This window comes from Hermetia illucens, chromosome 2 (assembly GCF_905115235.1).
Source record: "Hermetia illucens chromosome 2, iHerIll2.2.curated.20191125, whole genome shotgun sequence".
Lineage (NCBI taxonomy): Eukaryota > Metazoa > Arthropoda > Insecta > Diptera > Stratiomyidae > Hermetia > Hermetia illucens.
In genome coordinates this window covers 186,339,011-186,360,023 of record NC_051850.1, presented here as the reverse complement: position 1 = coordinate 186,360,023, position 21,013 = coordinate 186,339,011, and the positions used below count along the sequence as shown (strand labels likewise).

Genomic DNA, 21,013 nt, shown 5'->3' with positions numbered 1-21,013 from the left:
ACGACCAAAAGGCAGGCCGAAACAACGGTGGCTTGATACGCTGGATGGATATTTAAAAGTCTCGAGTTTGCACCCAGATCAGGCATTCGATAGAGCCAAATGGCGAAACCGATCACGACAGCCAACCCCGCTTGTGAACGGGACAAAGGCTGAAGAAAAAGAAGAGTAATCAACCTTGAGAATGGCAGAAAATCCCACACAGTCACCTCTCTCAGGTGATATCTTGGCCGTCGCCGTTGATCTAGGTAACGGGCCTCCTCTTTCCTCCAGAAGAACCCAGCTGGCGGCTAGAGAAATTCTGAATGCCAACGTCTTCAATCCTCCTGCCTACTCTTTCATCAGAGGCAACTATGTCACCTCTAATGTATTAACCGCAGTTTTGAATAATTTCTATGCAATCATGGAAAACGATGTTACTGATAGAACCCCCAGCATCTTCAAGAACTTACCCGTTTTGAATCCATATAGGGAGGAATCCTCATTCGACATGGCTGCCTTTGTATACTGCTGTAAAGAGGAAGCCAACAAATGGGAAGCCTGCGGTTTCACAATCCTGACAACCAATAATTCGACTGACCTGGCGAACTCCGGATGCGCTGTTTATTCAAAGCTCCAATTTGCTGCTCAGGACATCCACAGTGTCGCACAGTATCCTCTTGGCCTCGCTCTCTAGCAAACCATAAAGCTAACGCAAAGGTCGACAAAATCATCATAATCACGGATACCCTCAAAACCATTAAAGCCCTAAAAAAAGTGAAGCGATGGCGGCTTTACGGTTTCTTACCAGGGCAGAGGCAAATCATCAGACGCTGCCTCATCTTTGACCGTAGCGGCGGTGAGGCAGCGTCTGATGATTTGCCTCTGCCCTGGTAAGAAACCGTAAAGCCGCCATCGCTTTACTTTTTTGAGAAGTTTGGGTGCAAGCCCTAAGCGAGGGGTCCGTGGACCAGGAAAGAGGGAGTAAGTTGCTTCCCATTTGGTCCGGTCCTGCATTAAGTGGATGCGGACTTAGAACCCCATCATTCCTAAAACGAACATTAAAGCCCTCCCCAGCAAAGGCCCAACCAGCTACCTACCGGAAAACTCAATTTATAAAAGTCCTTACCGTCTGGTGTGCTGGGCATAGTGGTACATTTTATAATGAAAACGCCAATGAACCAGGGTTGGTGGCCTCCCTCTTCCCCCTCCCGTTCTCACGTGTCGGGCGGTGCGGAAGAGCATTCACCCTGAATGGAACAAAGAGTACAAACTAACTCCTTTGGCAAAGGCAAGGTCTTTGCTGGAGTTTTTTATGACATTCCTCAGAAGCCCTGGTTCCAGGAAATATTCCTCAGCACGGAGGATGTGAAGACTCTGAATAGATTGCTTACCAGCTTTTCCTGGAGCAAATCTTTTCTCGCCATGATTGGGGCGGTTCCTTCGCTGGATTCTGATAGCTGTAGAGTAGAAGAAACAAATGATTATATCATCTTTCAGCGTAGTAAGTTTTCCAGGGAAAGGACTGCTCTTAACTGGACTAAAACTTAAACATCTTTATTAGACCTCCTCGGGGCGGGAGGTTGGTCTCTATGGATAAAACTGACCAGATTTAGAAGAGAACCTCGAATTAGGTTCTAGCTTCGACCTCCGCTTTCCGTTTTTATAGCCTTTTTGCAATGGGGGAAGGATCTCAGCCTGGACCAGCATATCCTTTCGGTATCTTTTTTTTCGCTTGCTTTTGTATATACCAATCACATGCCTTGTTTCCTTTCAGTTAGATGGAAATGAATATGTACTCAGCTCCTTGGTTATGTCCTTTTCAATAAGTTTATCAAATGCAGAAAATATATTCCATTTTCCAACTAATTTAGATATCCAATATTGGAGTTGGAACCATATCCAATCACAGCCAATCATCAACCTCATGGCCTCTAGCAAAAGGTATCCATTGTAGGTGTACCCATTCAAAAAGAAACTCTGTAGCGCTTCATTAACTTTTTCCTCCTTCCCTGATTATCTTAAAATTATCCCACATGCATACCAACTTTCCGTCGTAAAGATCAAGAACGTTCAAGGTTAACATTGGAAATTATATCGCTTTTCCGCCCGCATATGCACATACTCGCGTATACCTGCCCTGTTTCCAGTTTTATCCTTCAATTTCCCAGACACAATCTCTCCAATTATCTCTTAAATAATTTCCTTGATATTTTCGAAAAGCACACCACCGTGTTCTGAATTTTCCATCAATTATCAATTTACAGCTTTTCTCTCCAAGGATTTCTGTCGAATCCTTATCATATTCGACATATCCTCCACATAATATAGGTAAGACTTTGCCTACGCAACGACATCGAAGGTAAGGGATTCCTTTTTGAGTTGACTCTGGTCCCGGGATGCTTTGGCTCCTTTCTATTCTCGATGTGATCCCGAAAATTTCATACTGAATCCGTCAACCCGTTCTACTCATGGTTGCGTCAACGTCTTGATGGATATGCCTTTAAAATCCTTTATATGCCAGACATTCCGACTGTTGCCTAAATCATTGTCAGACATCCATACTTTAAACGGTTTCTGTGCTATGCTTTCTGTTCATATGGTTTAGCCACTTGGGAACACTGTAAACGAGGGCTCGTCGAAAAAGCAACTTTGATGTTGGCGTTTGGTGAAGGAAACTCTAGGGCGCCTCGAGTCTCATCCTTCAGAGCAAGTAAAGGTTTGATTTGGTTCAGATTTATTCTGCGTAGGGGAGATCGATAATGGTGGATACATCGTGGAAGCACGAATTATGAGGCAAAAGCTACCACGCGCGTTTTGATTGATAATAATAATAACGCTAAAAGCAGGGTTTACAGATTTAAGATACTCCAGCATCTAGGTTAGAGGGTCTTCTGTGGATATATACCCACACATATGTATGTTAACTGAAAATTATTCCAATATTAATAGCACCCAACTCTGCTGGTAATAATTCAATTAGTGCGGCTGGCGAATCGCTTGCGGACACCGATATATAAAAAGGGGAACCCCCGACGGTGATATTACCAGCTACCCTTGTGCCCGAGGCATCAAATCTGTTTTTCAGAGAATTATTTGCAATATCCCGATTTCGACAGAAAACTTACCAGTAAATCCCCGAATCTCCTCTAATGCATATTTTTTATCCTTTCACCGGGTTTATATCCGCCGTTTTAAAAGCTCCACTTGGCAATATTCGCTGAAAGCCAACGAAATACTTTTTTTTTTTGGGATGTATCTAAGGCTCTATTTTTTCAGTGTCCTGTTTAGCCTTGTTGTTGCCATTCCTCCTATTGTTACGTCTGATGGATGATGTTACCTCAGGGAGAGAATGTACAAGGCAATTTGCAAAAAGGAATTTCCACATTGACCTTGAGAATGAAGGGAATGCCATGATGGAGTTATCTTACGTATGGCAATTGAATAAAAATGTCTAGAATAGAATCAAGCGGAAAAAAATAGCAAATAATGCAGGAAAGGAATAGATGCCATTTCAGTAGAATTCACCCATATATATGCAGATGAAGTCCTTCCGATATTTACTACTGTCTGGATGTGATTTTCACGATAAGTTTTGAAATTCAATAGTTTTATAGCGAAAGTCGTAAAATAGTTCATAAACAAGGGGAGACATTTCGTCCCTGAAAGTTTTCGGTTGGTTCAGACGAAATAATGATATTAGGGAAGCGGTACCTACTATGGGGGGTAGCTTCATTTATAGTATTCTTAGAGGCATATAACGAATTGGATGACAATACGTCCAATGGAAACGGAATAATTTGAAAATAAATAAAATATTGGGTCCTTAAAAATACTTTTGATTGGTTTGACCAGACATTCTGAAGCTGAGTCGTCCTTGCAATGAACATATTTTATTGGAATGGAAAATAAAATAACATACCCTGAATTCTGAATTATAGAATCCATGCAAAATGTGACAAAACTCGCCGTTATGTAAGGTTGACATTACCCTTTTTTTTTGTGCGTACACGGAGGTGGAAAATCTTAGAAAAACACGTCCGCCGCAGCTCCGCCGCCTGAACGGCGGAACTACAGCGGGCGCGTGTGGGATTCACACCCACTAAAAACCACCCCCGGTCTCTCTAGCCTCAGCCCCGCGGGACCACCATTGAGGTATTACTTCGCGGGGTAGGTTTGCTCTTTGTTCCTTCAGCAGCTCCTCCTGCATTTGGATGATTGCGGAGCCAACCGCAACCCACTTCTCCTCGGACTCCAGCATCTCAGTAACCAAACTCCCTGGGGTCCCGCTCCTGCCCAGCCCCTAGTTTAAGCTCCTTCTCTCCATCGCAAATCGTGGGCAGTGAAACATCATATGCTCTGGATCTTCCGGTATGCCATCGCATCTGGGACAGTTCGGAGAATCATCCAACCCAAAGCGGTGCAGATACTGCCTGTAGCAACCACCGTGTCCCGTGAAGAACTGGAACTGGGTAATGTGGTAGTTGGTCTCCCCATGTTTTCGCTCAAGCCACATCCTAATGTTGGGAATGAGCCTGTGCGTCCACCGACCTTTCGCAGACTCGTCCCATCTGCGTTGCCAGAGATCAAGCGACTCTGACCTTGCCGCATTTATACGCTGTGCATGCCCCCCCATATGTCTTGCATTGTACAGGACACTCATTTCTTTGGCCAGAATGTCAACCGAGATCATGCCTGCCACCACCAATACTGCCTCATCTGATGTGGTTCTAAAAGCACTGCAAACCCTCAAAGCCATCCGCCGGTAAACCGAGTTCACCTGCTTCCGTCTCTGAGAGTTTGCAAGCGCCTCTGCCCACACAGACGACGAGTCGAGCAGGATGGAGCGCACCACTCCGGCTAGCACCAACCTCCGGCAATGTTTCGGCCCACCAATATTTGGCAACATTTTTGCAAGTGCCGTGGTGGCACTGGCTGCCTTTTGGCATGCATACTCTAGGTGTTCCCTAAAACTCAATTTGGTGTCAATTATTACCCCCAGGCTTTGATACGACCGTATGTCCACCGACCTCCACTTTTACAGTGTTATTTTTCCTGCGTTTCGTTATTAAGACCGCTTCCGTTTTCGCGTCCGCCCAGGTCAGCCCGGCCTTTTCTAGCCACGACTTTACCGCTCTCACTGTTTCTGTTTCGTAAACCTCCACATCTTCTGGGTGTTTTACTGCAACAACCACAGCTAGGTCATCAGCAAAGCCGACAATCGTAGTCCCCTCTGGGACGGGAAGGGCAAGCACCCCATTATACATGATATTCCACAACAGGGGACCAAGTACCGATCCCTGTGGTACCCCGGCTGTGACAATGTACTCTTTGGGGCCCTCATCCGTCCCGTAATTACCCTCATGCGGGGCATACCACGGTAACTATACCATCATTGTCGATTTCTGGCACAACAGGGGACCAAGTACCGATCCCTGTGGTACCCCGGCTGTGACAATGTACTCTTTGGGGCCCTCATCCGTCCCGTAATTACCCTCATGCGGGGCATACCACGGTAACTATACCATCGTTGACGATTTCTGGCTTTAGCTCCTCCAGGACTTTCTGATAAACTTCCAAGCTTTCTCTCTTGTTCTGCGCTATGTAACTTTGAGGTAACCCATTTGTCAGTCATCTGGAATGTAATAGCATAACCCGCAATTGAAATGTCAAAATTTGGTAGTCTGCGCTTCCTGTTAAGATTTCTATCAAATGACGCAAAATGCCTTCTACTGCATTAGGGTTTATTTGAAGGAGATTCAAATGTGCACCACGCTAGTATGCAAGGTCCTATTTTCCATCAACTCGAATAGGTCATATAACTCAAAAAAAACGTTTTCCCTGCCAGTAGTGCTGAGCAATGGAACCTATTCTACTGGGTAGAAGACCAATATTTGGTTCACTTCGACCTGCACGAATAATTGAAATTCAATGCTCGAAATTGGCAAACTTGCGAAAATTATTAATGGAAAATGGTTCTTCAGAGTGTCAGCACCAAGCGTACATGGTGCCGAAGTATAAAATTCATGTACTTGCATTTACTCTGGATGCAATTGCAATGATCATTTACTGTCCAATTCCCTTCTGTTTCTTTCCTCCTCTGCGAAGGTTTTAACCTCCCCATTCTCACCTGGCCTAATCACTCTAGCCCTCTTATTCCTACTGACAACCTCTTCCACTTTTTGTTTTATGAACACTTACTTGTTCTGCCCTGAATTACAACACCTTCAAAAACTTTTTGGGCCACACTCTCGATCTTTTTCTTTTCAACCTCCCCCAGCATTACCTTTCTCTCTTCCCTTACACTTATCGCTATGTCAAAACTGACACTCAACGGCCCCCCCCTTGAATTTGAAGTGGAGCTCCTCCGTTCAATCTCCAAAACTGCGTGTAAATCTATTAAGTTCAACTTTCACAAAGCTAACTTTGACGGTCTCAACCCAGCCTTAGTGTCAATCAACTAGGACCACATATTATTTAACTAAATATGTGATCAAGCTCTTGGCATCCTTTATAACATCCCCTCCGATCGCCTCATCTGTTATGTTCCTTCTTCCCCTACTTGTCTTCGTTCTTACTCAGCTTGGTTCACTACGAAGGTCCTTAATTTTTACCGCCTGAAACATGGATTGCGGAAACAGTTTCGGGCTTTTTAGAATGACGTCGGCTTGGCTCATTTTCCGGGTATGCACTCCACTGTGAATTGGTTGATTAAAAAAGCACATAAGCGATAGTGGTTGAGCATCGAGGCCTCCCTTGCTTGTAGTAACTTCAAACCGTTTTGGTCCTACACTAGCTATTTTCCTAGCTCCACCAAATTTTCCCCTTCTTCCACCAATCTTGCTGACTCCACTTCCAACTCCCCACAACAATCTTGCGACCTTCTCTGTTCTTACTTCTATTCCGTGTTTATTCCCTCGACCATTGCCCCCTCTACGCCTGTTCTAGATGCAGACTGCTCAGAATCTTGCCATTCCTCTCCTCACGCCTTCTTTGATTGAGTTTCTCCTTGGCAATTTCGACATCAATGCTCGATGGCCTTCCTAACCTCTTCCTAGTTAGCTGAAAACAATATGCTTCCCTCTCTCTGTGTATAATTTCTCTCATTTCTCTTCTCTCCTTTTCCTCCAAAATTCTCGAAAGATACGCCAACGACAGGCTGGGCGCGCACTTTCGTCTTCTCATTGTGAAAGTACAGCATTGTTTCGTCAAACATCGATCTACTACTTTAAACCTTCTGGTCTTTGACAACGTCATTGCCAAATGTCTTAAATCAACACACGCTATTTATACCGATTTCGCCAAATTCTTTGATGCCGTTGACCACAATAATCTCCTCCCGAAATTGTCTCAACTCAACTCCCCCCTCAGCCATCTCTTGGCTTCCCTCCTACTTCTCACACCGTTCCTAGAGAGTTTCTTTTCATGGAACTCATCCCGTTCCTTTTTTCCTTCCTCCAGTGTTTCTTAGGATTCTACACATGGTTCCCTACTATTCCTGTTGTTTATCGATGACCTCCCCTCCATCTCCACCTGTCCTCCTCCTCCACCTGTCCGTGCTTGGTTGACGCTGGCGACCTTAAATTATTTGCCTCTGTTCCGTCTCCGATGGACTGTGCTCCCTTGAAGTCTAACCTTGACACTTTGGTCTGTTTGTGATCGGTTAGCTAGCTGGCACTGAATGCCAGCAAATGTCACTGTGCTATTCATTTAAACCCTCCCAGGCTGTCCTCTCCTCTCTTGCCAAACGACGGCTTTCACTACTGACCTCCTTTCATGACTTCGATAACAAACTTTCTTTCAGTTCCCACTTCATTGACATCATCAAACGAGCTTCCAAAATGTGTGGTTTTTTCCTACGTTCCTGTCCAAGCATTCATTTTGGACCTCCAGCATCTTCACTCGCCCATTGTCACATTTTGTCCACCTCCGTCTTTCTTCTTGTTTAAGTCAGGTATTTTTTCAATTGCTTCTGAACTCAACTCCTTTCAGGTCGAAGAAGGGTCCTTTGGTATCAGATATGCATTCGCTACTGTTTGGCTCCGTCGTTGTCGATGGGTGTTCTCGTGATGACACACTCCAAATCTAGATTGAAAAAAAACCACAGTTTGCCTTGGATTCTCCAGTCACTGACATATCTTTCCAGGATTTTGGAATCGCAGGAGAGGAGGGAAATGGGACGATAATTCTCGGCAAGTGTACGACCGCCACTTTTGTATATGGAGATAATGAGAGCCTTTTTCCCTAAGCCACGATAATGATTCTCTTCGAGGCTTTTGTTGAAAATAAGGGATAGGGGAAGAGAGATGGACTTAACAGTTTTAAGTAAAAAAAAAGGTCTGGAAGACCATCGTAGCCAAGTCCGACATTGGCATCAAGTTTGCCAATTAGGTACTCGTCAAGGAGAGGGGTAAGAAGAGGAATGGTAGGCGATGCGGGGTGGGTTACATCCACTATTGGGAGGGATTCAGAGGAAGGAGGGGGAACATAGACTGAGGAAAAGTAGCGTCAGAGTAAAACACAAGATAATTGTGGGGAGCTAGCTAAGGAGCCAGAGAATTTACTGGACAGAGGGGATAGCTGGGCAAGACAGCGGGAGTTGCAAATGTGGGACCAGAAAGGTTTCAGGTTTATGCGCTTTAGTGAGCCTTCCACACTGGTCCAATATTCGTTTCTGGACTTACGTATTAAGGATGTGATCGAGGAGCGTAAAGATTTGAAAAAAAAAACTACGTCAGCATAGTTTCTTGAAGACAGGAACTTCTGTTTTTGACGTAGTTTTTTGTGAACTTCAATGGTGAACCAGACGGGGTAAAAGCGTAAGCACTTAGGAAAAGAGGGAACGTAACAAGGAAGAAGACCTGATAAAATGGTATAGAAGGTGTTGAGTGCTTGGTCACACGTAAATGGAGAGAGGAGGCGGACCCAGTTGATTGCCGTCAGGGCTGAGTTGAGACCTTTGAAGTTCGCCTTACGAAAGTTGAAATTGGTAGGCTTGCGCATGACAGGAGAGTGGAGTCGGGATATCTGAGCATCGTACTCGAGAGCAGGATGATGGGCATCAGGGGAAACGTAAGACGGGGCACGAAGGGATTGGGAACGGTGACGCACAAGAAGGGTAGAGAGGAAAAGGTCAAGAGTGTGATCTAAGTGGTTTCTAGAAAGGTTAAATTGGAGGGCGCCATAGGTATACATGAAAGTGGATAGAGGAAGGGAAGGGCGAGTGGAGTTATTAGGGAGGGAGGGAAAGCCAGGAATAATGAGCCAGATTAAAGTCGCCACAGAGGATGAAAGGAAGTGAGGGAAACAAAACGATTAGGACCTCTGATAATTTGTCGAAGAAATCCTCGTACAGAGAAGGCGGGCTGACGCAGCGAAAATATACACACGATATGATAAAAGGGCATACATTTGGCGGAATCACTCGTATGGTGACAGAATCATAGGTGGAAGAGGAGGTGGAAATGATGATTTCGGCATGGAGAGGGGACTTAACAGCTATTAGGACACCTCCGCCAGTTGTCTTGCCAAGCGCAGCGGAGTCTCTGTCATAACAAAAGATAGAGTAATCTTCGAGGAGCTCAGAATCTAAAATCCTGTCGTCCAGCTAGGTTTCAGCGATGCAGATGACATGATGTTGGAATGCTAAGGCAGACAGTTGGAAATCCGACAGCTTAGTCCTTAGACGCTTTACATTTTGATAAAGGAGTGTATAATTGTCGAAATCATTTAGGTTCGACGAGGCAGGCGGGCGGGCCGGAAATTTTCAAGGAGCTTAGTACTCTGATAAGGCTTGACGAAGACTCCTGTGGCCAAAAGGAAGATTGGAAGATAGCATCGAAGTCGTGAGGATAGGTAATTTTGAAGGACGCTATCACTCGGTCAGGAGAGCCATCCTTCGTCAGCAGCACACATGACATAGGTGGCAAAGTTGAATCGGCTTTGCTTCTGATATAGGCCAGAGTTTCGTCGGACGTGGTAGAGTACGCCAGCCTCGACACGAACAGCTGTTTCGGCGGCGAGGCGATGTTCAATTGGGGCTCCCTCGGGCGGCAAGGGGTCGAAAAGCCTGCGGTTCAGCGGTAGTGTGTGTCAATGATGCACAAGAGGAATCATGTGGTGGTGCTAATGCAGCGACAGTAGGACAATGGCCAGAAGTGCGTAGGGCAGCCGATGCTGAGTAGGGAACATGTATCTCGGGTGGAGAACGATTTTTCAGTTGACTTGTCGGATTGATACAATCTTTTATAGCCGCACTGCAATAGTGCGTGGCAGATAGAGGCAGAGAATTAGTCGACCGGGGCAATTTAGGTATGACGCCAATATTGATGGACCGGGATTTCTGCACATGATTGCCACCGAAATGAATAAAAACAAGCAATGAGCCGAGCACTGATCCCATCCTGGGAAAAGATAAAGGTATAAATTAAGGACCTTTGTGTTGTCTACCTGCTCCCAGGCTATTAATCGTATTAGTTTTTGAAAACCATACGTGGTTCTGGTATTTTGAATATTCTTTTCTATAGAATCCTTTTTTCGATTATATGAACACGATATTCCCGATTTCTAGGAATGGCGCATCCTTTGCGTCAAAGTTGCAAAGGATAAATATCTCTTTCAAACTCTTCTTTCAATTTAAATATACTCATTGCCAATGCCCTTCAATTTTGCCTATTTCTTTTTTTTTTTAATCACTCAAAACCCAAGCTTCCTTTTACATTAATTAAATCGAATCCTTAAACTCGAGGATGAAAAAGTCAAACTCCGAAAATACTTCTGGGAAAAAGCTTGCAAACGAAAAGAAGTATTATTTTATTCACGAAAAAGTTCTCGCCCTCTCTCATCCTGGTCGTTACGATTTATTTTTTTTTTTGTTGAGTATTGCTATACGCATTCTGTTTAATTGATTGCTTCGGGGCTACTGTCTACTTTGTTCTCAGTTTAGAGATTTTGGACTCCACCTTTAGCTATACATGGTCCCACTGGCGAAAAAGGAAGAGATAATAAGTGTACTTAAATAAACCTTGAGAGTGGAGTTTCATGGTCATTGGTTTTTGGAAAAACAGATTGGGCCGAAAACCAACATGGGTGAAGTTAAGTCTGGTTACCAGCCTTTTCGATATTTTGAAAATTAATATGGGAATCGTTTAATTTTCAAGGATTACTGGGTATAAAGTTCGACTGTGTCCTTCTAATTGGGTCTCTCCGTTCCGAGCCCCGGAAAACCCAAACACTGGGGCAATCACTCTCTGCCTATGAAGCCTAGCTGTCTATCCTGCATACTTAGAACTGCCTGAATTATTTGTTCATGGCTACAAAGGAATATATTCTTTCATTACAAAAGCTAATTAAGATACCGACAACACCAGCTGCAATCGAGGTGAATTGCAAGATGTGGACGGACGCTGACCTTCAAGACCATAAGCTCTGGCACAACAGCATTTCATCCCCGCCTCCATCTCGATAATATATTCCCTGTGGTATCTGGTATAACCTTGAAAACAATATCTCTTCTTGGAAATACATCCGTTTCGTACCAACTGAACTTCCCTCATTGCAAATATTCAGTGACTCCCTCGCATTTATTCAGTCGACCGGCTTTTGCCGAGGATCCATTCGATATGGAACTAGGTCGGGTTGAGGAACATTTGTTCTTTGCTTTCAGCACAGTCGATTACTCGCTATGACCCGTATCCTGAAATATTTATGAAAGCGTGGTACATTCAAATAAAGCCGATGAATGGAGAAAGTAGAGGAAATTATTTCGATAAATTATGGGTACATACCTACCCAGGTAATAATTTATTATTAAAGGGAGACTCTCTTATGACGATTTCGCAATTTTATCGGCATTCGTCTCTAGCGTCCCTGAACAGCTTGTTCTTGGTTGCATTAGGAGAAATCTTCCAAGGATTGCAGTGGGTTTAAACGAGAAAATGGGATTGGCATTTATCTTAAATCGATGGTGATGAAAATTACTTGGTAAGTGTCAATTATCCTAAAATGCAGGCATGTATCTTGCCTATAAAGTGCCTCTTATTTGAGCGTATAATAATTCAAACCCCAGATATGTGGGAGACCACCAACGGTATCAAAAATTGCCGAATTACTTTCCCTGAAAATTATCGGCCTATTTGACGCCTGTCATCCTAATGAGAGCATAATAAATAACGTCCCTCCCAGTTTTCTCTTCTCTCTCTCTTCTTGTTTTCATTCACATCAGGTTGCCTACCATAGATCGCGTCTGCTACCTCCCCCAATAATAACCTGGCCCAAGTGGACTCAAAAGGCTTCCAAATCGCAGTTTAACATGTCAAGCCTTTGGGTCATTTTCTGTCCCCTTGAATGTTCAGGCCAATTGTAACTAGCGAGTTGTCATCGGCGGGGTTGATAGTGTCATCAAAGGCCCTATTTGGAAATTTTTCAATACTGCGTACCACGGTATATCTATCTTTTTATTTTGGACGTAACCATAGTGAGTTTTGCTAAGGATCCAATGCAACAATTGATCCTCGATACCTAAAACTCGGTGAGCACTGCCACTTTGCCTCCCAGAACTTAGATGCATAGATCGCAGCAGAGTAAACTAGGTTGCCACAGAGTTTGGATTTAAGGTCACTTCCTTTATAATGTTCTGATACGCTGACTAAGACCACAAGTCCGAGATGCCTAACTCGCTCAGTTCTAGGCCGGTTGTCACTTCTGACAATAGTCGTACCGGTCTCATTGGGGTCGGTCATTAGAAGCTCTGGCTCTGACGTCATCATTCTCTTGGGAACATTTGTTCATTTCTCAACTGGAGCAGGACCTGCCGCTATGATGTACACCTTAGCACTACTCGGAGATATACCATGAAGGGGGATGATTATTTCGTTATTGACATTCAATGCATTTCTTTGGCAGGCCTGTCATGAGGCCAGTCACTGGAGGGAGAGATCAGGGGCCATTTTGCAAGGTGATGTCAGCAATTTTACTGAGGATAGTGCCAGATTCATTACTTCAAATCCTCCTCTTTTCCCTGTGTTTAGGATCATCATATTACGTAGCCGAGTTTCATTATATTGTGGGCTTATTGAGAAGGAATTCGAGAAGTTCAGGAGAGAGTTTGATATTCCACTGGAATGAACTGCTTGAATTTTGTAGGCCCCTTCCTGTGAAGTTGGACTTCCTCGCCCTCCATCAGAAAAATTAGAGCATCTACCCTACTTGATCTGCCAGAAAATTTTAAATAAAACTTATCAATGTGGGTACATGGGTTTCTCCGTTTTCTTCATTATTTCACGCTAAATTAATTCCAATGCTAAATAAATTTAATGCTGCCGTAAGAATTATCATCAAAAATTCAATGTGCATTGAAGCGTCACAACCTTGAACTGCGAAAATCTGCATTATAAATTCCCTTTGAATTCAGAGGAAAAAGCAACCATAATGCTCTTTTCTTTATCAGGAACAAGCTGAGTGGTATCTGCCTATAACCAATAAAAAAATCCAACCAATGAGAATTCGATTTGGGATGTCGTGGGTCTTTAGATTTGGGTCGTAATCCTTCTAGTGATATGCGCGTAACAGGTGCTGATATCCCATTGAGGGATATCTGAAATGTTCTTCGTCTCCACCGATGGTGAGCACCCCATTCCACCAAGCGGTGGGGTTCTAATGGAGTTGAAATTAATTTATTTTGGTCGTCCTATTTTGGATCACGGTAGAGCCCTTTTCAAATGAATTCTGCTTTTTAATGAAATCCCCTCGTTTCAAGTTTGGGGTAGACAGTGTTAATCTCCAAAAAAATGAACCTAGATGGAAGTAGGGACTAGGGCTGCTGGGATGATTACGAGACCATGGAAGACCGCCTCAAGGACTACTCCTCGCATTGGAAAAATTGCAAAAGCACGTGAGGAAGACTTACATTACACCTATCTTGGGGTGCGGTAGCGAGGAGGTAGACGAGGCAGCAACCCTGTCGACTGAACCAATATCAAACTGCTCTGGAGAACCTCCACGTGGTGACATCGGGAAACGCTGTCTTCGTGCTAACTTGTTGGTAGTGAATGTTTCAAGACCTTGAGCGATAAGACCCGAGTCCGCATCTCAAGTGACTTCGACCATCAAGGCTCACCAAAGGTTATCTGGTTCCATCTACCTTCGGTTTCTTCTTCACCTTTTGTCCCGTCCAAAAACGAGGTCGGCTTGTCTTGGTCGATTTTGGTCCTTTCCTCGGCCATAGGGTTGACCTGGTTGGAGTCAAGAGGCTTCCAAATCACCATCTAGCCCATTAAGTTATCTTTGTTTCGGCCGACCTTTTGATCGCCTTTTTTCATCGACTTCGATATTCATACCAATCGAAAACGCCTTTTTCGCAATTCTCCCACGATCGGTACAACCCCATACCGATTTTGGATCATAGCATGTTAGATTCATTTTCCTTTGCTAATGATGGAACGGATAATCAGTTGTTGTTGAAAAAAACCGAAGTGGAGATTCTACAAAAAAAGCGAAGTTGCTGATTATCGTCCAAACTTTAAACAAATTTGATACGCAGAAGGGAGTAGGAGTTGTACGTAAAATAGACAGCACTCTTTACCCACTAAATGATGACTCGAATCGGGACCCTTCGACTCTAGAAAGGGCACGTTAATATAAACCCATTCCTATGGCTTTGAGAACCTGAATAAAAGGTTCAGGAAAGTATCTGAAGATAATAATACACCTCCGAAATCTTACTACATCAAGAGCACAATTTTGTTCTATATCCTTAATATGTACAATCAGCGGGATTTTGATCGGTCAAATAATTCATATTTCGTTTGAGATTTCTAATTCAAGAACTGTTGTGTAAAGCCCAATTTTCACTTTAGTGCTGGTTACCGAAAGTTTCTCATACAGAACTATAAAAGGTAGCTTTCCGACAGTTTTCGGCAACATCCGAAAGTTAAGCGATGAATCCTAAGTCCGCATCCACTTGATCTGGAATCGGACCAAATGGAGAGCACCTTACTCACACTCTTTTTGGGCCTAACACCTAGAGGCTCAAAAACTAAAAGAGGGACGAAGACGACTTACAGTTTCGTGCCAGAGCTCCCAAGGTAGAGATGAGTCAACGTCTGATGAGTTGCCTCTGCCTTGGTGTCAAACCGTAAGCCATCTTCAACCCCCTTGTTCACCTAAAATCCGGCTCAATAGGTTACGGTGGGCGGGTCACTTAATCCATATGGATGAGGATGATCCCACCCGGAAAGTCTCTAAGGGCAATATCTATGATAGAAAAAGAAGACGAGGCAGACCCTACCTAAGATGGAGCGATGGCGTAGGTCAGGACGCCAGACAGCTTTCAGGGATGTCGAATTGGTGGACCTCGGCGCAAAACCGGGATGTCTGGAGTTCCTTATTAAGGCAGGCCTAGACCCGATACCGGTTGCTGCACCGTTGATGATGATGATGAAGAACCATTAGTGTCAATACTCCGAAGGTTACTCAAGCCATTTCAAAATGACAGAAAACATCATACGTGTCTGCTTATTCCACCATGGAACAAATCAAAAATACTATTGAAATGTTTCTAAAAAAACACTAGTTATGGACGGAATACCAGCAGAGATAATAAAACCAATAAATACAACGGTGTCATCGAAGTTCCTTGAACTCTTTAATAAAATCTGAACTGACAAATCCAGGAGGTTAGGAGGACATTTGAAAAATTAAAGAGGGATATATGCGTGGTTTAAAAGGCGCTATCAAAGGGGGGAGTATCAGAGAATGCCGGGGAGAAGTTCAGCGAAGAAGGTTAACGAGAAAAGTGCTGGGAGCACAAGTTTGATGTACACCAAATCTTCGTGGACTTCAAATGGTCGCACAACAATATAAACCAATCTGTATTGCATAAAATTCGGTCTGAATTTGGAATCCTAGCTAAACTTATAAGGTTCATAATAATGGCAATAGGTCGACCAATTGCTCAAGAAGAGCTGTCGAACCAGCTAAAAAGGTGTTTAGGAGTAGATTTCGGACTGTAGCATGAGATGGACCTCAGTATTATTCAACATCGCTCTGAGATACGTAATCCGAAAAATGCTAGCAAAATAGACCCTTGTAAAACTTGACGAGACGGCTTAAGAAACCGGTCCAAAAAAAAACAAGGACTAAACCCATTATATAAACCAGAAAAAGATACCAATTAGCCAAAACCTCGCATTGAATAATTATTACCTGGAGCGAATGGACACCTTTATATACTTAGGTGCGACAGTTGAAATGGACGAGGCCCGAGGACGGATCATACTAGTTAACAAAACTTGGTGCCAAAATTGATTAACCAAAAAATGAACAGGAGGAATTACGGTTACGAAATCTTTGAAAATATAGTAAAAGTCTATGGAGAAAGCAAATAATTGAGGGACATAAAGCATTTAGTGAGAGTCGTGAGGTCGTACAAAACTTACCTCATAAGAGTCGTCCATCCATCACCACTGGTAATAACGAAAACATCGAAAAAGTGAAGAAAATTGTGCTTGAAGATCGTAGTATTTACAGTGGCTCTCTCTGCTCTCACTTTATCTTGTGGATCGGCTCGACACATTATAGTGGATAGTTTGGGTACGAAGCGTGTCTCACCCAGACTCGTCCTGAAATATCTGAATCGGCCATGAAGATCCCAACCCATTATTACCATGAAACCCATTATTACCGGTGGAAAAATATGGCACTATGTGTAAACTGTCCAACAATCAAGCCAATGGAGCGCCAAAAATGAGCCGAAACTAAAAAAAAAATAAAAATAGATTCGCTAAAGAAACTAAAAACCATCCTGGTCGAGCCCTGTGAGAAGTGTATGAACAATTGGATTTAACATTGGCATGCTTGGATTATCTCAAAAGCAGTCTATTTAGAAGGCAATAATAAAGAGACCCTCTCCGGTCAAATTTAATCAGATGGTGTATAACTTTTAATGGACTGATGCGCTATTTCGAAAAACATTATTTGGTTCAACTTAGAATCTGCAAAAAATATGCTTTTGTCGAGAATGCTATGACGTGATGCCAGTCTTTCTTCTTCTTCTTTTTCTTCAGCCTTTGTCCCGTTCACAAGCGGGGTCGGCTCGTCGTGATCGGCTTCGCCATTTGGCTCTATCGAATGCCTGATCTGGGTGCAATCTTGAGGCTTTCAAATCCCCATCTAGCATATCAAGCCACCGTTGCTTAGGTCTGCCTTTTGGTCGTTTACCATCGACTTCGATGTTCAGACCAATCTTGACAAGTGAATTTTCGTTTGCACAAATTGCGTGACCATAGCATCGAAGACGCCTTTCTCGCAACTTTTTCACGATCGGCACAACCCCATAACGATCCTCATTTCTGATATGATCTAAATGTGTGACGCCACTAGTTCAACTTAGCATCTTCGTCTCCATTACCGCAAGACGCCGTTCATTGTCTTTTATAGTCGGCACAACACTCAGAACCATAGAGAGCGACTAGACGGACGACATTGCGGTACTCAATCCGATCATCATGTTTGTAACGACATTGTATGCATTTTCTTGGTCGACGACTGGATCAGGGCGTTGTGTTAGACCACTTCATTCAAGATCGTAACGGTACACAACGGGATTACAGTACCCTCTAAGAGGCAATGTCGCCAACATTGTCATTGTCTGTGAATATTACCCTGATTTGACTGAGGTATTCATTCACAGTTGAGCCAACTGGTATCCGACGTTAAGTCGCAATACAAATCCCACTGCCACCAGTGATATTTGAACCGAGTGCTCTAGCCACTGAGCTATCCGGACAATCAGTCGTTAGGTTGCCCAAATCGAAATCGCCCTAATTTACTTTTACTTCCTACGGATACCGTAGGGCAACATGTTAGTAAATTCCACATAAAACATTAAGACCGTGTGAGTGGCCATGTCACGTCCAGCGAAATCATATAATAATATAAGTAAGGATAAATCACACCGACAAATATCCTCGCCTGCTACTTCAGCAAAGGGATCTTCCGTACATCTTTTCGAACTATGCTACTGCTATACTTGTTTGCACTGATGAAGGGAACAAGTGGTTCCCGAAATATCGGTATTTGCAAGAATAAATACCCACACCAACGAAAAAGAAACAACAAGTTTTATTATTTCAATTAATTAATCGTTGGAAACACCGCATAATTTCACTCTGATACTGCTATACCTTTCACGGACATAGTTGATTCCCTATATAGCGATCACCATCCGGTCGATATGTCCACAATGTCACCAATGTCCATCTAGTTGCCCATAACGACAGCAATAGCCAATAAATGTTAGAAAACAATTATCAGATTCATAAATTGTTTAGGATAGTAAAGAAACTGGAAAAGGATTTTCGAACCATCCTTCGAAAAGTGAATGAGTATTGGGAGTGTTAATTGTGGTAGTTCAGTTGCTTTAAATATGTAGTAGAGAAGGTACGAACCCGATGTAAATGGAATCTGTAAAGTGCTATGTTGTAAGAAAAGAAAGGAATGAAGGCATTTAGGCAAGATTAGATCAGGTCCGATGTAAGCAGTGAGGCCAGATAAGACATCAATTTCGTCGAGTTACTTCGAGGTCACCATAAGAGGCGTAGGCGTAAAATAATAACAAAACTATGAAAACGAAAAGAAACATGAAAATTTGGTGTTTGATCAATATATCTTCACACGAAGCATTGAATGCACATTTCAAAACGATGAAGCACAAGACCTTGCTCCAAATCGCTGCCGTGCTTCATTCGCGCCTACGACGGGACAATATCCGCAGCCTCCTCAGCAAGTTTTGAATCGGAACACAGCCGCCCCACTTTCTGACATCGTTCCTGTCGCCAACGAAACTCCGCTTCCCGATGCCGCCATATATCCTGGCACTTCATCCATCCATACCAGTGGCCCCAAGTTAAAGGTGGCGTCCCCACCTAAACAGCCCTTCATCTCCAGGCTAGCGTTCACAACGTCTACGGACGATGTTTTGGAGTATATTAGGAGCAAAGTTGGTTTACTCTCTCCTCTGTCCTGCATTAAACTCACAAAAGACGACAACACCGACCGGGGGATCCACACGAAGTTGATGTCCTCGGCAACCCTTCTTTCTGGCCTGAGGGTGTATTCATAAAGCCGTATAAGCGCCCCAATTCGCGGGTAAATTTCAGGGCAACCCGCCTGCCTCGCCGAGCTATATAACTGGATCCATGTTCACTGTCCGTATGTTTTATCAGAACGTCAGGGGTTTAAGAACCAAGCTGGGGGCCTTCAATTTATCCGCGCTGGCTCAGCAACACCATGCCATCTGTATCTCCGAAACCTGGCTAGATGATGCCATATTATACTCCGAGCTCCCCGAAGAGTACTCCACTTTCCGTTGTGACAGGGACCGGGGTGCTTCTCGTAAGTCCACTGGCGGTGGAGTCCTAATTGCTATAAAAGATTCACTCCCCGCTGAACTCGTCTTCTCCTCCTCTGGCTTTCCTTTTGATTGTGTTGCTCTTCGTGTCTCCCCGCCCAACTTCCTCCCGTTCATTGTTTCTTGTGTATATGTCCCCTGTGCTAGCCCTTCTCACCTGTATGAAGAATTGTTTAACAGTTTGTCTGAACTCCTTACCGTCAGATTCCCTTCTCTCCCTTTCTTCCTTTGTGGAGATTTCAACCTCCCCATGCTCAACTGGCCTAATCATCCTAGTCTTCCAATTCCTTCCAACAACCTCTCCCATTCTTCCCTCCCACTTTCTTCCTTTATGTATACTTGTTCTGCCCTGAATTTCAATACCACCAAAAACTCCTTGGGCCGCACTCTCGATCTCTTCCTTTCCAACCTCCCCGGGCGCCACCTCTCTTTATTTCCTGGCACATCCCCGTATGTAAAAATCGACGCTCACCATCCCGCGGTTGAATTTGAAGCGGAGCTCCCTCGTTCAAAACCCAAAACCATGCGTAAACTCACTAAATTCAACTTCCGCAAAGCCAATTTTGACGGTCTGAACTCAGCTTTAGCGTCTTTCAACTGGGTGCATATATTAAGTAATTCATCGTGTGATCAAGCTCTTAACACCTTCTACAATATCCTCTCTGATCTCCTCTCCTGTTATGTCCCTTCTTCCCCTCCCTGCCTACGTTCTTACCCAACTTGGTTCACAACGGAACTTCATATTATCATTCGCTTGAAACATACACTGAGGAAGAAGTTTCGGGCTTCTAAAAATGACGCCGACCTTGCTCACTTTAAAGCTATACGATCTACTGCGAGGTCAATGGTCAGAAAAGCGCGTAAAAGGTACCTATTGAGCGTCGAAGCCGCCCTTGCCCGCGGTAACTTAAAACCCTTTTGGTCTCACGCTCGCAACTCTCGTAATCCAACTCAATCTGTCCCTTCTTCTATCAGCTTCGCTGACTCCACTGCCAACTCCCCACAACAATCCTGCGACCTTCTCTGCACCTACTTCTTTTCAGTGTTTTCTCCCTCGAGCCCTTCAACCTCTACACCTTTCATAACCACAGATTCCTCCGAATCACTAGCCATTCCTCTCCTTACGCCTTCCTTGGTTGAGTTCCTCATTGGTAACCTTGACCCCAATGTCGAACCTGGCCCCGATGGATTTCCTAATCTCTTCCTCCTTAACTGTAGAAAACACATTTCCCTCCCCCTGTGTATAATCTACAACAAAAGTCTAGACGAATGCTACTTTCCCCGTCTCTGGAAAGAGGCCCTTATCATTCCTATCCTCAAGAGCGGAGACCCTTTCCTTGCTGTGAACTACCGCCCCATTTCCCTTCTCTCCTCTTGCTCCAAAATCCTAGAAAGATACGTCAACGACTGGTTGACCGCGCACTTCGGTCACCTCATTGTCAAAGAGCAGCATGGTTTCGTGAAACATAGATCAACGGCTTCAAATCTTCTGGTCTTTACCAACTTTGTTGCTAAACGCTTGAATTCACGACAGGAGGTACATGCTGTTTATACTGATTTCTCCAAAGCCTTTGACACCGTTGACCATAACATTCTCCTCTCTAAACTTTCTTCGCTAGACTTCCCTCC

General features: G+C 43.9%; 1 protein-coding gene across 2 annotated transcripts in view; it reads left to right on the top strand.

Annotated features, from left to right (window-relative positions):
• LOC119647411 (ecdysone-induced protein 74EF) overlaps window positions 1–21,013 on the top strand; it is a 717,970-nt gene that overhangs the window by 443,664 nt on the left and 253,293 nt on the right. The gene's annotated exons all lie outside the window — the stretch shown is intronic.